A 15,221-nucleotide genomic window follows, 5' to 3' on the forward strand; every position below is an offset into this window, starting at 1 on the left:
GGCGCCGCGAGACTCTGAGGCACCGCCTCCTGCGTGCGTGCGCGCGCATCCGCTCCGTTCTTCCAGGTTCTCTCAGGTCAGTTGCTGGTGACCTCAGGATCTTGGAGGCCTGAGGTTACCGGTAGTTACCATCACTCAATCCCCCTCCTTTAGGCCCCTCTTCCCTTATCAGCCCCTATCAGCCCGGGGATTGCGTCCCCCATTTTCCCGATGGGCCCCGGGAGCCTGGCGCTTGGGAATGCGTGGTCCCAGGTAGACGGTGATCCGTCACATCGAACTACAGAGATCCCGGTCCTCCGGGTCCTAGAGCGTCGGCCCGAAGCCGCCCTGACTTCCGGCATCTGGTCCTCTCAGCTCAGCTTCCGGCGCTCCGGACTTCGGCCAGCGCTTCGCCAGCCTCGGCCGTGAACCTTCCGTGGGGCGGCTCCGTCCAGCGACTCTCGCGCTGTGGCTGCAGGGCAGCGGACAGGGCCACAGGGTCAGCTGCGCCTGGAGGAGGCAGAGCTCCGCCGGAGCCAGTGCCCTGCCAATCTTCAGGGCCCGCGTTCGACCTCGTAGCGAGTGCGCGCCCAGCGCTGACCCTCTGTGTCCAGAAGCTGCTCGCTGGAGGTCGTGTGACCTCCAGTAACTGACGAGAAAGAGCAAGGGGGCGGGGAGCCCAGGAGTTAGGCCTGAGGGCCCTAGGGAGGGTCCATCCCTTAGACCGGAAAGGAATTTTGTTTACATTCCCCACTGTTGTGGTGGTTTATTTTTTTTACTAAAACATACTTACAGGAAGTTCCACATAACGTAAGTGTATGAATAAGTTCACAAACTGAACATAACAGTGTATCGAAGTCAGGTGGAGGAAAACAAAAAAAAAATCCAAAACATTACCAGCCCTTTAGAAGCCCTTTCTCTTTTCTAGTGGTTACAACTTCTTTCTGTTAACTCTTTTCCATACTTTGGGGGTCGGGGGTTGCCGTGAATTCTAGGAGGTTCACTGGGGCCCATACATTAAGACGGAAAAGTGGAGACTGCATTTTAAAAATACAGCATCAGGGAAAATGTCTGGGAGCATAAGGTCAGCTCTAGGACAAATAAATACCTCGTATTTAGAGATGGAAAGATCACTTGGACCTCTTGAGTTAACTATACCTTTGGTTTTGGTTTTCCTGAAAGCATAGCAAAAAGCCAAATTACCTGTTACATAATTTGCCTTGACCATTAATAAACCATATTCATGGGAAGTGGACATTTTCGGCACTGAGTTCTGAAAACATTTCCATGATGGCCTTTCCTTAAGTGACACGGTAGACAACCTTCCTTAACTCTGACGTATTTGTGTGTTAAGTTCTGTGGTGTCTATCAGTGAAAAGAGGGCATAAAACTGCAGGACCCAGAAACGTGTCTTCTCAGGGAACCCGATGGCCAGTTCTGTGACAATCTGGTCTGCTAAAGGAATAAAGCATAAGATAGCAGAAAAGACCCATACATTTTGAATGCTTTAAATACTTCTTTAGAAATACTTCAGCCCTAGCTGAATTGTACACCAATCTGATTGGTGTACAAGTTATAGACAATTCAACTCTCTTTGGCAAAACCTCCGTTTCTCATTTATTTTTTTTTTTAATATTTTACTTATTTGGCTGCACTGAGTGGTCTTCGTTGTGGCATGTGGGCTCCAAAGCATGCAAAGTCAGTAGCTGCAGCACACAGGCTTAGTTGGTCTGGGGCATGTGGGATCCCCAACCAGGCATTGCATTACAGGACAGATTTTTAACCACTGAACCACCAGAGAAGTCCCTTCATTTACTTTTGAATCCATCATAAACTGCTTTACTTCTCCCCCTACTGGACCCTGACTCTGTCCTGAGAAAGTTGTTATCTAACATTCTTCAGCCTTGTCTTATGAGCTTACATCATATGACACAACTGACTACTTCAAGAAAAAGTTTTTTCACGTGGCTTAAAATTCAAATCATAATAAAAAGTTTCAAGTGAAAATCCTGGTCTCACGCCAGAGGGATCTCTCATTCTTCTTATAACAGCTTTTTTTTTTTTTGAGATACAGTTCACATACTGTAGAATATTTATAGTGTACAATTCAGGACATGAATTTAGTAGGTTCACAGAGTTGTGCAACCATCACACCAGCCAATTTTAGAACATTTTCATAATCTCAGAAGAAAGCCATTAGTCACTCCTGATTTCCCCTCACCAGCCCCTGGCAACCACTAATCTACTTCCTGTGAGCCCATGGCAACCACTAATCTACTTCCTGTCTCCTGACTGCCTATTCTGGATGTTTCAGATCAATGCAATCATACACTCCGCGACCTTGAGACCTTTTGTATCTGACTTTTTTCACTCAGCCTAATGCTTACTCCTTGGAAGGAAAGTTATGATCAACCTTGATAATATATTAAAAAGCAGAGGTCCGTCTAGTCAAGGCTATGGTTTTTCCCGTGGTCATGTATGGATGTGAGAGTTGGACTGTGAAGAAAGCTGATCGCCGAAGAATTGATGCTTTTGAACTGTGGTGCTGGAGAAGACTCTTGAGAGTCCCTTGTACCACAAGGAGATCCAACCAGTCCATTCTAAGGGAGATCGATCCTGGGTGTTCATTGGAAGGACTGATGCTAAAGCTGAAACTCCAATACTTTGGCCACCTCATGCGATGAGTTGACTCACTGGAAAAGACTCTGATGCTGGGAAGGGTTGGGGGCGGGAGGAGAAGGGGACGACCGAGAATTAGATGGCTGGATGGCATCACCGACTCTGTGGTCATGAGTTTGAGTGAACTCCGGGAGTTGGTGATGGACAGGGAGGCCTGGCGTGCTGTGATTCATGGGGTCGCGGAGAGTCGGACACGACTGAGCGACTGAACTGAACTGAACTGAATGTTTTCCAGGTTCATCCTTGTATCAGAACTTCATTTTTGTTTTTAAAGCTGAATATGTTACACTGTATAGATAGACCTAGATAGACGGCATTTGTTATCCCATCATCAACTGATGGGCATTTGGGTTCATTCCATTTTTTGGCTGGTGTGAATAATTGTGCTCTGGACATTCACGGACAAGGTTTATGTGGACCTAGGCTTTCTGATGCTAGGAGGGATTGGGGGTAGGAGGAGACGGGGACGACAGAGAATGAGATGGCTGGATGGCATCACCAACTTGATGGACATGAGTTTGAGTGAACTCTGGGAGTTGGTGATGGACAGGGAGGCATGGTGTGCTGTGATTCATGGGGTCGCAAAGAGTCGGACACGACTGAGCGACTGAACTGAACTGAACTGAAGGCTTTCTGAGCTCTTGGGTGCAGATCTAAGGGTGTGATTGCTGGGTCATATGGTAAACTTTTTAAACATTTTGAGGAACTGCTGAACTGTTTCCTTTAGTGGTTGCACCAGTTCACTATCTCCTCAGTGTATTTGAGGGTTCCAATTTCTCCACATCCTCACCAACACTTATTATTTTCTTTTCTTTTATAAATTGTAGTCATCCTGGTGGGTATGAAGTAGTTGTGGTTTTGATTTGCAATACTCTCACGACTCACAAGGGCTTCCCTGGTGGCTCAGAGGTTAAAGCGTCTGCTGGTAATGCGGGAGACCTGGGTTCGATCCCTACGCTGGGAAGATCCTCTGGAGAAGGAAATGGCAACCCACTCTAGTATTCTTGCCTGGAGAATCCCATGGACGGAGGAACCTAGGGGCTACAGTCCACAGGGTCACAAAGAGTGGGACACAACTGAGCTATTTCACTTTTACTTTCTTAATGACTAATGATGTTGAACATCTTTTCACGGGCTTATCAGCCATTCTTCTTTGGGGAAACGTCTGTTGTGTCTATTCAGTTCCTTTCTGTTTTGTTTGCTTTTGGCTGTGTTGGGTCTTTGTTGCCTCGAGAGCTTTTTCTCTAGTTGCAGCAAGCTGAGGCTACTCTCTGGTTGTGGTGTGCTGGTTTCTCATTGCAGTGGCTTCTCTTGTTTCAGAGCATAGGCTCTAGGGCATGTGGGCTTCAGTAGATGCAGCATGGGCTCCAGGGTGTGTGGGCTCAGAAGTTGCGGTTCCTAGGCTCCAGAGCACAGGCTCAATAGTTGTGGTGTAGGGGCTTAGTTGCTCCGTAGTATGTGGAATCTTCCCACTGGCAGGCAGATCCTTTACCACTGAGCCACCACAGAAGCCCTCATTGGCATTGAACCCACTTTTATTTTTATTTAAAACTTTATATAGACTTTATAAAAAACTTTTATATAAAAACTTTTATTTTTATTTACATATTTGTTTAAAATTTATTTAAATTTTTTACTTTTATTATTATTTTTTGTGGCGCCACCATGCAGTTTGCAGGATCTTAGTTCCCTGACCAGGGATTGAACCTATGCCCTCAGCAATGAAAGCTTGGAGTTCTAACCACTGTACCAGCAGGGAAGACTCACCTCACTCTTTTTTATAGCTGCATAGTACCTCTTTTCAATTATAACCTATTTAACCAAGATCCTATAGGTGTATACTACTACTTTAAGATTTTTGCTCTTGCAAATGATATTGCACTAAATTATCTTGAACACATCATTTTGTGCACTGCAAGTTTAAAATACCCAGAAGTGGATGTGTGCCAAGTTAAAGAGTACTGCACTTGTGATTTTAATAGGTAATGTCAAATTTCTGTCCTTAGTTGTTGTTGTTTAATTGCTAAGTCATGTCAGACTCTTTGCAACTCCATGGACTGTAGCTCACAAGGCTCCTCTGTCCATGGGATTTCCCAGGCAAGAATACTGGAATTCAAAATTAGGAAAGGAGTACATCAAGGCTGTATATTGTCACCCTGCTTATTTAACTTATAAGAAAAGTACATCATGCAAAATGCCAGGTTGAATGAATCACAAGCTGGAATCAAGATTGCCAGGAAAATATCAACAACCTCAGATATGCAGATGATAACACTCTAATGGCAGAAAGCAAAGAGGAACTAAAGAGTCTCTTGATGAGGGTGAAAGAGGAGAGTGAAAAAGCTGGCTTAAAACTCAACATTCAAAAAACTAAGATCATGGCATCCAGTCCCATCACTTCATGGCAAATAGATGGGGGGAAATTGGAAACAGTGATGAATTTTATTTTCCTGGGCTCCAAAATCACTGTGGACGGTGACTGCAGTCACAAAATTAAAAGATGCTTGCTCCTCGGAAGAAAAGCTATGACAAACCTAAACAGCATATTGAAAAGGAGAGTCATCACTTTGCCAACAAAGGTTCGTATGTATAGTCTGAAAAGCTATGGTTTTTCCAGTAGTCATGTATGGATGTGAGAGTTGGACCATAAAGAAGGCTGAGCTCTGAAGAACTGATGCTTTGGAACTGTGGTGCTGGAGAAGACTCTTGAGAGTCCCTTGGACAGCAAGGATGTCCAGTGACTCCTTAAGGAAATCAACCCTGATTATTCATCAGAAGGACGATGCTGAAGCTGAACTCCAATGCTTTGGCCACCTGATGCAAAGAGCCAGCTTATTGGAAAAGACTGATACTGGAAAAGACTGAGGGCAAAAGGAGAAGGGACCAGTGCTGGAGTCTATTCTCTATGGAAGGACTATAGTCTCTGGGTCAGGCCTTAGGGTGACCTTCAAAAGGGCTGAAACCACATGCCACACCTCCCAGGACTGCTGCTGCTCCTGTCCCCACAGCAGGCCACTGCTGACCCATGCCTCTGCAGGAGACCTTCAAACACTCACAGGAAGGTCTGGCTCAGTCTCTTGTGGGGGTCACTACTCCCTTCCCTGGGTCCTGGCACGCATAAGGCTTTGTTTGTGCCCTCCAACATGTCTGCCTTCGCCTTTTTCATCACTGTCCCTGTTCACGGCTGAGAAGGGGGCTCAACAGGGGAGTGTGATAACCTAAGAGCACACAGTGTGGGTAGGTGGGGTGGGGTGGGGGTGCCACCTCTGCCTCCAGGACTCCCTGTGCCTGGCTCCACTCTCCCCACTGACTAAGGCCAACAGCCCTGAGTCACCCAGTGAGTAGCCGGCCCGGCGCAGCCCACACCCGGATCTGCAGAGGCTATGGAAGCTGCTCTGGGGCCCACTTGTCAGCCTGAAGCCCCTCCCCCTTTCCCTTCCCCCAGCAGACATGCACTTATCTTGTTAGACAGAACTTTGTCACATGGCCACCCCCCCTGCCGGGGTCTGAGAAATCAAATGCTTAGTCAGGCACATGGCTGCCCAACAAATCAGGATTTGTTAGAAATGGAGAACAGACAATGAACAGGTAGAAGGGCCAGAGCCACATCTTCTGGTCTAGAGAACAGGTGGGTGATGCCCTAGTCCCCAAAACCAAGACAGGACCTTCTCAGAGACCCTGGAGACTGGGAGGCTGAGTTCCCTCACTCAAGGTCCACAGCCTCCCCAGGACAGACCAGCCTCCTCTCTTAGCCCTGGGGGGTCAACACTCCTTCCCAAAGGTGGCAGGGACCAAGAGTCCCCTTGACCCAGAGCCCATACCACAGGTGACAAGCAGTGCGGCAGGGGTGGGTGTGAGGGAGGTGCTGGCCAGCAGCTTGGACTTCCCCTTGACTTCCTTCAGGACTGCCAAGCCCTCCAGGCCATACACAGCCACACTGTGTACTAGCCACACACTAGTACAGTCACAGCACGGCGCTCACATGCCCCTGTAGTCCATTTAAGTTCCCAGAACACGGACACATGCCCACCCAGGATGCACAGAATCAGGGGCACCACTGTGCACACAAGCTGACTGTTGACCCTACTCCAATCCGTCTCTCCCCACTCCCCTGAGCTTCTATCCAGCACCCAGTGCTCTGTAGATGTCTCCAGGGGATGCCCCACAAGGCTCCCTGGCCTGTGACCACTGCCACGTTCACCAATGCCCTGACCGGGCCCCCATCTCACCCACATGCTGACCGACCACTTCCACACCCACCCCAAAGCCAGAGCCTCAGTCACTCACCACATCGCCAAGCACATGTTCCATCCAGGGCAGTCTCCCGGGGCGGCACAGGGGAAGGGGTTGACCGTGAACACGATGTGTACAAATCTCTGCACTTGAAGAACTCAGATTTAGCCTGGAAGAGGACAACAAAGTCAGTCACTGAACTACAGTGTCTTGGGTGACAGGCCCCAGGCATGGACCCAGGAAGGGCTGATGGGGGAGGAGGTGGTGATTTTCCATGGAATGATCAAGAAAAGCCAGCCAAGATGGTGACCTTGGAGCAAGGACTTGAAGCGGGGGAGCGGGAAGGAGCCCCATGTGCATGGAGCAGCAGGAACAGCATTCTGGGCAGATGGAACAACAGACACAGGGCCCAGAGGCAGGGTGTGCCTGGCCTGTGTGAGAATCAGTGAGGGGGCAGTGATTGGGACGACTGCTCGCTGCCTGGTCCCAGCTGCCATCACTTCTCGCCAGGACCCTTACTGTCATCACTGAGTCACTGTCCTCTTAGCCTCCTCTAGCTGCGGTGACTTCCTCCCTGCCCAGCAGCCAGAGGACCTTTCAACAAACACAGATGAGGCTTCAACAAACACAAGATGAGTTTCCCCATCTTGTGGGATCAAGTCCACACCCCAAGCCCATGAGGCCCTGCTGGTGGAGAGTGGGGGACAGATGGAGGAAGTGGCCTTCGTGATGGGACTGGCTGCCTGGAGGCCAAGTGCAGGGTGTGGTGGCAGCCCCAGCTGTGGTTCCTGTGAGGTCATCCCCTTCATGCATCTGCCTGATTTCCTCTCTCAGATCTGCTGGAAAAGCCCTGAGGAAACCGCTGATGGGTATGTGTAGCCCAGGGCGGCAGGGGTGTGGGTTGTCGGGGAGCGGGTGTTGGGAATGCTCCCAGGAGGAAGGGACCAGCCTGGGTGAACTGCTCAGCCGCAGTGTGGCCCTGCCTCTCTGGCCCCTGTGGGTGGGGCTGCAGACAAAACACAGGAGGCCCTACTGTGCTTGAATTTCAGATACCCGACGAGCAGTTCTTCAGTTATGGAGGTCCCACCTGTGTCCTGTGTTTTCCTTTGCTGAATCTGGCAGCCCTACAGGAGGACCACAGGCGCCTCCACACCGGCCTCCCAGCTACCCTGGCCCCAGGTCTCGGCCCCATGTGAGGACCAGAGACACCTGGTGAAAACCCAGTGGGTTCACATCTCTCCCGGGCTCCCCCCAGTACTTGGAGGCATCGGTGACCTACGTCGTGTGCACTGTCAACCCACCTCCAACCCCCATGGCATGCTGGGGAAGTACTCTCTGAAAAAATAAAGTCAATAAAATGTAAAGAATGGAAAGTCCTAATTTTAGCATTTGGCAGTTTCTGCGGCTGATTTCAAGCCACCAGCACATGGCTGGAGGCCAAGTTGCACACAGCTCTCTGTGAATCAGCGCAGACTGTGCAAGCCGGTGCCTGTCAGCCTCTCTGATCCTCGAGTACATTTCACCCCAGGGCCTTTGCACCAACTGTGTTCTCACTGTGGCGTGGGAATGCCTGCCCCACACCTGCATAGGACTTGTCCTTTCCCTGCTTTCAGGACATTGTGCACCATCCACAATAAGACTCCCTGCACTCTCCAGCCCTCTTCTCTGCTTTATTTTTTCCCTCATAGCAGCTCCCACAGTCCTAGATTATCAAACAGGTTTACATGTTTGTCTCCCCACTAGAAAGTCACTCCATGAGGGCAAGGGCCATGCCTGTCTTGTTTTCCACTTAACTCCAAGCATCTAGCCCAGTGCCTGGCACACAGTAGGAGCTCAATAAACACGTGTTGAGTAAGCAGTAACTCTCAGCTCAGTAAGCTTGGCTCCCATGACCTTGATGTTTATTTTGTGCATTGGTTGGAGCCACTCAATACACCCCACCCCTACAGGAGCCAGCTGGACACAAAGACTTCAGCCCCACTCCACTCCCACTCTGCTGTGCAGCCTTGGTGAGGCTCTCTCCATCTCTGAGGCTCCTGGATTTGTCCCCTGGGAGGGAGGATTAACTAATAACTTCCACCTCCTGAGCTACTGTGGGCACCACATGGCTGAATGGACAGGAAAGCACTTTGCAACTTAAAGCCGCTAAAATTTACGAGCCCCCATCCACCCCACTATTTCTCAGAAGGAAAGACATTTTTGTAGTTATTAGAAACATTCTGCTGCTGCTGCTGCTAAGGCGTTTCAGTTGTGTCCGACTCTGTGCGACCCCATAGACGGCAGCCACCAGGCTCCTCTGCCCATGGGATTTTCCAGGCAAGAATACTGGAGCGGGTTGCCATTTCCTTCTCCAATGCATGAAAGTGAAAAGTGAAAGTGAAGTCGCTCAGTTGTGTCCGACTCTTAGTGACCCCATGGACTGCAGCCCACCAGGCTTCTCCGCCCATGGGATTTTCCAGGCAAGAATACTGGAGTGGGTTGCCATTGCCTCCTCCGTAGAAACATCCTGCTGCTGCTGCTGAGTCGCTTCAGTCGTGTCCGACTCCGTGCGACCCCACAGACGGCAGCCACCAGGCTCCGCAGTCCCTGGGACTCTCCAGGCAAGAACACTGGAGTGGGTTGCCATTTCCTTCTCCAATGCATGAAAGCGAAAAGTGAAAGTCGCTCAGTCATGTCTGACTCTTAGCAACCCCATGGACTGCAGCCTACCTGGCTCCTCCAACCATGGGATTTTCCAGGCAAGAGTACTGGAGTGGGGTGCCATTGCCTTCTCCGAGAAACATCCTAGAACTGTCAAAAGTCCTCACAATCAGCTACACGTGATGTAAAAGCATAAATCATTCAGTAACAGCTTTTTAAAAAAAATCTAGTAGAAAACTTGACTTTTCATTATTTTTATCAAGTAGAAAACTGAGGAAGTGACCTTAACAAAGCAATCTCCACTTAGAGCAAGTCTTCTTGACCACCATGTGGAGACGCTTACCTGGCTCTGTCTTGTCTGGCATACTTTTTTAAAAAAAACTCACTTTTCTATTGTCCCTTCCCCATCCTTGAGGACTTCAATACATTTCAAAATGATGCCAGGACCTCCCTGGTGGTCCAGTGGCTAAGACACCAAGCTCCCAATGCAGGGGCTTGGGCTCCATCCCTGGTCAGGGAACTAGATCCCACATGCCACAACTAAAGACCCTGCATGCCACAACGAAGATCGAAGACCCCAGGTGCCACAACTAAGACCCCATGCAGCCAAATAAATATTTTTTTTAAATGTCATTCTAAATTCTCCCAATTCTCAGCTGTCTCTTCCTAGGGAGCCTCTCCCACTGTCCCCTGGACCCTATTCCTCTCCACTAAACCTCCTGTCTCTCTTCTGGGCACCCGGAAGGAGTGATGTCCCAAAGGAAGGAACCATCTGTCCAGGACCATGCAGAGTGGCTGGCACATGCCACCCCCTCCCATGAGCCAGTCAGGCCATGCCTCTGCCACCTCAAGACTCAGATGAGGGATTAGATAACAAGACCAAAAATAAGCTTTCTCTGCCCTACCTAACATCATCTAAAAATTCACCCAATGTGACAAAATTAGGAGAGTTCAAGGAAACAGAGATTTCCCAGCTGTGGACTCCAACGTCTACAACCAGGGCTGGTTTCTGCTGGTAGGCATGGCTTCTGGCCATTGGCAGGCACCCGTGCGGACAGGCTGGGTGTGTTTTGATCAACTAGACCTCTGATCAGGTTGGTTGGGGTCTGTGTCATGTGAGTTATTCAGCATTTTAAACGTCGCACGTTCCTCAACAACCGCCTGGGACCAAGCATGCCTCATTATCCTCTGGATTATTTCCACACCTGAACTCTTATGTTTCTGGAAGCTGCATCTTTCAGCACAGCAGGAAAACAAAAGCGAGACATGGAGATGTGCTTGTTGAGACCGACAGCAGCAGCACGTGGTTCTCCGTGGCGAGGAGAACGGGTGATTCGATACTCATTCTAACCATGTCCTCCCTCCTATCTCACCCAAGCTCAAGCTCCCAGGCTGCCTTGCATCTGGATGAGGCCCCAAACCCCAGTTCAAGCTACTGGGCTGTGCAGGATGCCCTGTCCTATGCCAAGTCCTGCTGGGGATGCCCAGCCTCCCCCCTGCGCCTGCTTAGAACATGGCCCTGTACCTGGAGCTGAACTGGCAGTCTTGTCATGAGGACAAAAGCCACGTGTTAAGCAGGTTGGGAGACCACTGACCCCCTCTGCTGAGCCCCACGAGGTCAGGATCTTATGACCCCCGGTTTTCTGGAAACTGAGACTCAAGAGAAGTTGAGCCATAAACCCAAGGTCACACAGCCAGGGAGGGGCAGAGCTCAGATTGGAACCCAGCTCCCCCTGCTGGTTAAGCCCTGGAAGCAGCGGCCCTGGCATTTCCTCCTTGAACTTGAGGATGAAGGAAGCATGCCCTCCTGGGGCTGATCTGGAGAGGCCAGGGACCCCCTTGGCTCTTCATGTGACTTGGCAGGAAAAGGACAGTCCGGGCCAGGCCCTCATCTTTCCAGTGAGACACTGAGGCCTGGAGAGGGGCAATGACCTGCCAGGACCACACTGCAAGCTGGGGACAGGCTGGACACGAGACATCTGCCTTGGGCTATGCCCCGACGCAGACCTACTGATTCAGCTGTGCTGCTGGAGGCTGGGGTCCCTGAGTTCCCTGACTCCGGACCGCCCTCTGGATGGAACCTGAGGGTTCAGCCCTGGCCTTCGGCGTTCTAAGATCCCTCCTGGAGGTCCCTCTCCTCTGCCCGCTTGTTCACTTACTCATGAGTTCACTCAACACGTGGGTGCTTGGGCAGTTGAGTGTGGTCCAGGAGCCCGGTCAAGCCACACCCCTCCATGGTGGAGAAGGCCCCTGCCCAGTGAGGGCTTGTCTGGAGGACAGGACTGTCGTCTAGAGCTTGATGTTCAAAAGGAAGGTCAGATGGAAAGGGTGGAAGGAACAGCACGTACAGAGACCTGCAATGCACTAAATTAAGCCTTTAAAAGGGGTTGGTTTGAGATTATATGATTTCTACCTCAATAAAAACCAAGTATATGTAATTTTAAAGAAGGTGATATGTGTGTGCAGGCACCCAGTACTGAGAGGTTGAGAGGAGGGGGAGATGGGCAGCAGCAGGGGGAGCTGAGGGACCCAACAGGCCAGAGGACCTGCGCTTTGTCCCTGGTGACACACAGCTACAGGCCTGGCCTGTGGCCCATCCCACAGGGAACTGGCACACACCCTCTGCCAGAGCTGAGAGCTGGGCTGGGAAGGAAGGCATATGAGGGTTGTCACAGGAATGCCTTGGGGACCTGGGGGCCCAGAGACCCTGATTCAAATTGCAGCTCTGCTACAGACTCCCCGAGATCCTGGGAAGGCCCCTCCACGTTAAAAAGGAGCAGCAGTGCTCTCATGGAGTCATGTGTCGTGGGTGCTGCACAGTTTTGTGGGGCTTAGGGAGGGGAAAGGAGGAGGTCTGTGGGTGCTGATGTCACTGCTGGCCTCTGCCTCTCACCTGAGATGGCAGGTCTAGGGGTCCCCAGCCCCCCGTCCCAGCAGGGGACAAGGTCTGTGAGTGGGACGCTTGTCTGAGGACATGCACCCTGGGGCAGGCCCTGCCTGGCACTTCCTCTTCCCCAGGCCAGTTCCCCCTTTGTTCGGGATGTGGGCCTTAGGATGGTGGTGGGGAGGGGGTGCCAGAGAGGTCAAATGTCCTGGGCTGATGAGGGGGTGTGGGGGTGAGGGAAGGCCAGACCCAGCAGGCACAGTCTGATATACAGATGAGGCTGCTGCTGCTGCTGTTTGGTGAGGAGCTACAGGCAGGAAGGGGGCTGCTGCGGGGAGGAACCAACCCCTCAAGGGCCGAGAGTCCAGGTTCTCCTGCCTCATAGCCCAGACGTGGGTTCAAATAACAGAAAAGCTGTGCAGGATAGAGACGTGCCAGGCACTGGGCAGGGTGCCTGCCTGAGGGTGAACCAAGCTAACAGGCCCAAGTGGCCAGGAGCCCAGAGTGTTAGGAGTGTGCTCCTTGTCTGGAGAGAAATGCAAGCAGAGCTGTACACACAAGTATCACGAACTTCTGGGCAGGAAATGCAGGGAATCTTCCAGGGCAGACTGTGATCAAGGGATCAGGGGATGCAGAGAGGAGATCAACATCAACTAGAGACAGAGAGCAGACACTGGGGCCCCGGGACCCAGAACTCAGCTGAGATGTCTCATCCTTAGGGCAGGGCCCAGGCCGGCAGATGACCACAACAGGAAGAGCCTAGCCAAGTGGCCTTGGCAGGCCATCATCTTTCTGGTACCACAGAGAGGGGGCCCTCATCTCCCGAGAGTGGGTGCTCACAGGTGCCGACTGCTTTGGCAGGTGGTTGCAGGGGCCAGGGAGTGTGGTGGAGAGGGGCTTGGGGATGAGGGGCCTGAAGGGGAGGCCCAGATGCTTTATTTCCACTCTCCACAGCTGGCCTCAGTCCCACTTCAGCGTGACCCTGAGCCAAGACTGACTGGCATTGGAAAGTTGTGAGAGCAAGTCCAGTATGGAGGAACTGCTCCTGTCCCCAGGAGGGTCCAGGACCTTTGGGTCTGGTGGCCTGGCCCTGGCCTGGCTGGCAAACCCACCATTTCTCAGTGCTATACAGCCTGTCCCTCCAGCCACTGGCCCAAACCTTTGTTCACGTGGTAGCTGTGTTGGGCCCAGGGGTTTGAGCCTGACTTCAGGAAGGACAGGAGCAGAAGTCTGGGGTAGAAGCATCAGGGGAGATGCTGGGCTGTGCTGGGCAGTCGGCCAGGGTGGAGCTGGAGTGCCACTGAACGGAAATCCCCAGTCTCTGACCCTGAAAACAGCCCAGCTCTGACTGTTGCTAGCTGGCACGCAGACAGGGGCATCAGGCATTGGTGCCCACTACACTGGGGCCAGCTTCCAGCCCCACCCAGCCCTCAGGGCAACACTGGGCACTCTCCCCGCCCCCTCCCTTGGGCCACAGTGTGTCCCCAGTCTCAGAGGGCCTGGCCCTGAGGGGACTGTGAGAGTACAACAGAGGAAGAAGCTGCACTGAGAGGGGCGAGGGGTCCAGAGAGAGGACAGGGAGGACTGGAAGTCCAGGAGGGGTGGAAAGTTTTGAGGCCAGGTTGGTGCCAACCTGCTGAGGGTTGGCTCCCCTCCCTGCGCAGACCCCTACATCCCACCCCGAAAACTGCACAGCATCCTGCCTAGGTTACTGCACACCAGCAGCTGCAAAGACCCCCGTCCTCCTCCCTGACTGTCCTGACCCGAAGACCCGCCTTCCCAAGGGCTCCTGATGCTCCAGACCCCATACCAGCCCACTCCACCTCACGATGAGGATTCCAGTCGGGCCCCACCAGCCCCGCAGTCCCTTCTAAAGCCACTAGGCCTGGTCATCTCCTACCTCCCAGGGGACTACTGATCTGCACCCCTATTGGACACCCCAGAGATTCCTCCCTGCCCCCAAGAGACTCCCTGTGCAGGTTCTGTGCAAATGTAGGGCAGCCTTGGACACAGATAGGTTTGCAACTCTAGGGAGCCCATGATTATTTGATAACAGCAAGCATTTTGTTGAAAACTAATTTGTGTAACACCAAGCCTCAAAAGCCACTGGAAAGTATTGGATGAGAGTGGTATCATCTGTGGAGAAGCATCTTAACTGGAAAGGAAGGGTGTGTGTTGGGGGGGACATGGCCGAGGCCTCATGGAGGCAGACTCTCACCTGAGCCCCTGGCCCACGCATCAGCCTCTCCAGCCTCAGCCTCTCTTATCAGAGGTGTGAACACTGGCTGCCCTGTCCCCTGTCAAGTATCTTTGCTTACCTAGTGGGGGGTGAGGGGGGACGGTCAGTGGGCCCGGGCTGGCTGTGACCTCTCCTTCCCTTTCCCCGCACAGATGTCTCCTGGGACAACCCCTGGTCTGCTACCAAGCCAGCAGCTGGCTGCTGCAAGGTGTGATGACCTAGGCACACTACTGAGGGCACGGCCTCCTTGATGTCTACACACCTGTCCATCCCTTCATTCTCTGGATCCCAGATAAGGTTTCTAATGCCACCTTTGATACCTTGGCCAAGAAACGCCCTTGGTGCTGGCCCAAGCCCAGGAAGGGAAGCAGCAGCAAGGATCCCAAGCTTATGGAGTCCTCGCTCAGCTCCGTACCAACAGCTCTGACTGAGTCCCAGTCACCTTGCTTCTGAATATGCCTCCTTTTTTGCGCAATGCCTGTTGTTCAGTCACTCAGCCATGTCCGGCTCTTTGCGACCCCATGGACTGCAGCATGCCAGGCCTCCCTGTCCACCACCAATTCCTGG

The 15,221-nt window shown here is 52.0% G+C and overlaps 1 long non-coding RNA gene and 1 pseudogene across 1 annotated transcript; both read left to right on the plus strand.

Annotated features, from left to right (window-relative positions):
- Positions 1–7,556: 7,556 nt before the first annotated feature.
- LOC129538371 (uncharacterized) lies at positions 7,557–8,264 on the plus strand. Its single transcript, XR_016035514.1, has 2 exons — positions 7,557–7,760; positions 7,941–8,264. It is a non-coding gene; the product is annotated as an uncharacterized LOC129538371 (long non-coding RNA).
- Positions 8,265–11,044: 2,780 nt separating this feature from the next.
- On the plus strand, positions 11,045–15,107 carry LOC148774711 (tryptase gamma-like; annotated as a pseudogene).
- The last annotated feature ends 114 nt before the right edge of the window (positions 15,108–15,221 follow it).

The sequence above is a fragment of the Moschus berezovskii genome, chromosome 20 (assembly GCF_049115385.1).
Source record: "Moschus berezovskii isolate FMDL1 chromosome 20, NW_MosBer_1.0, whole genome shotgun sequence".
Lineage (NCBI taxonomy): Eukaryota > Metazoa > Chordata > Mammalia > Artiodactyla > Moschidae > Moschus > Moschus berezovskii.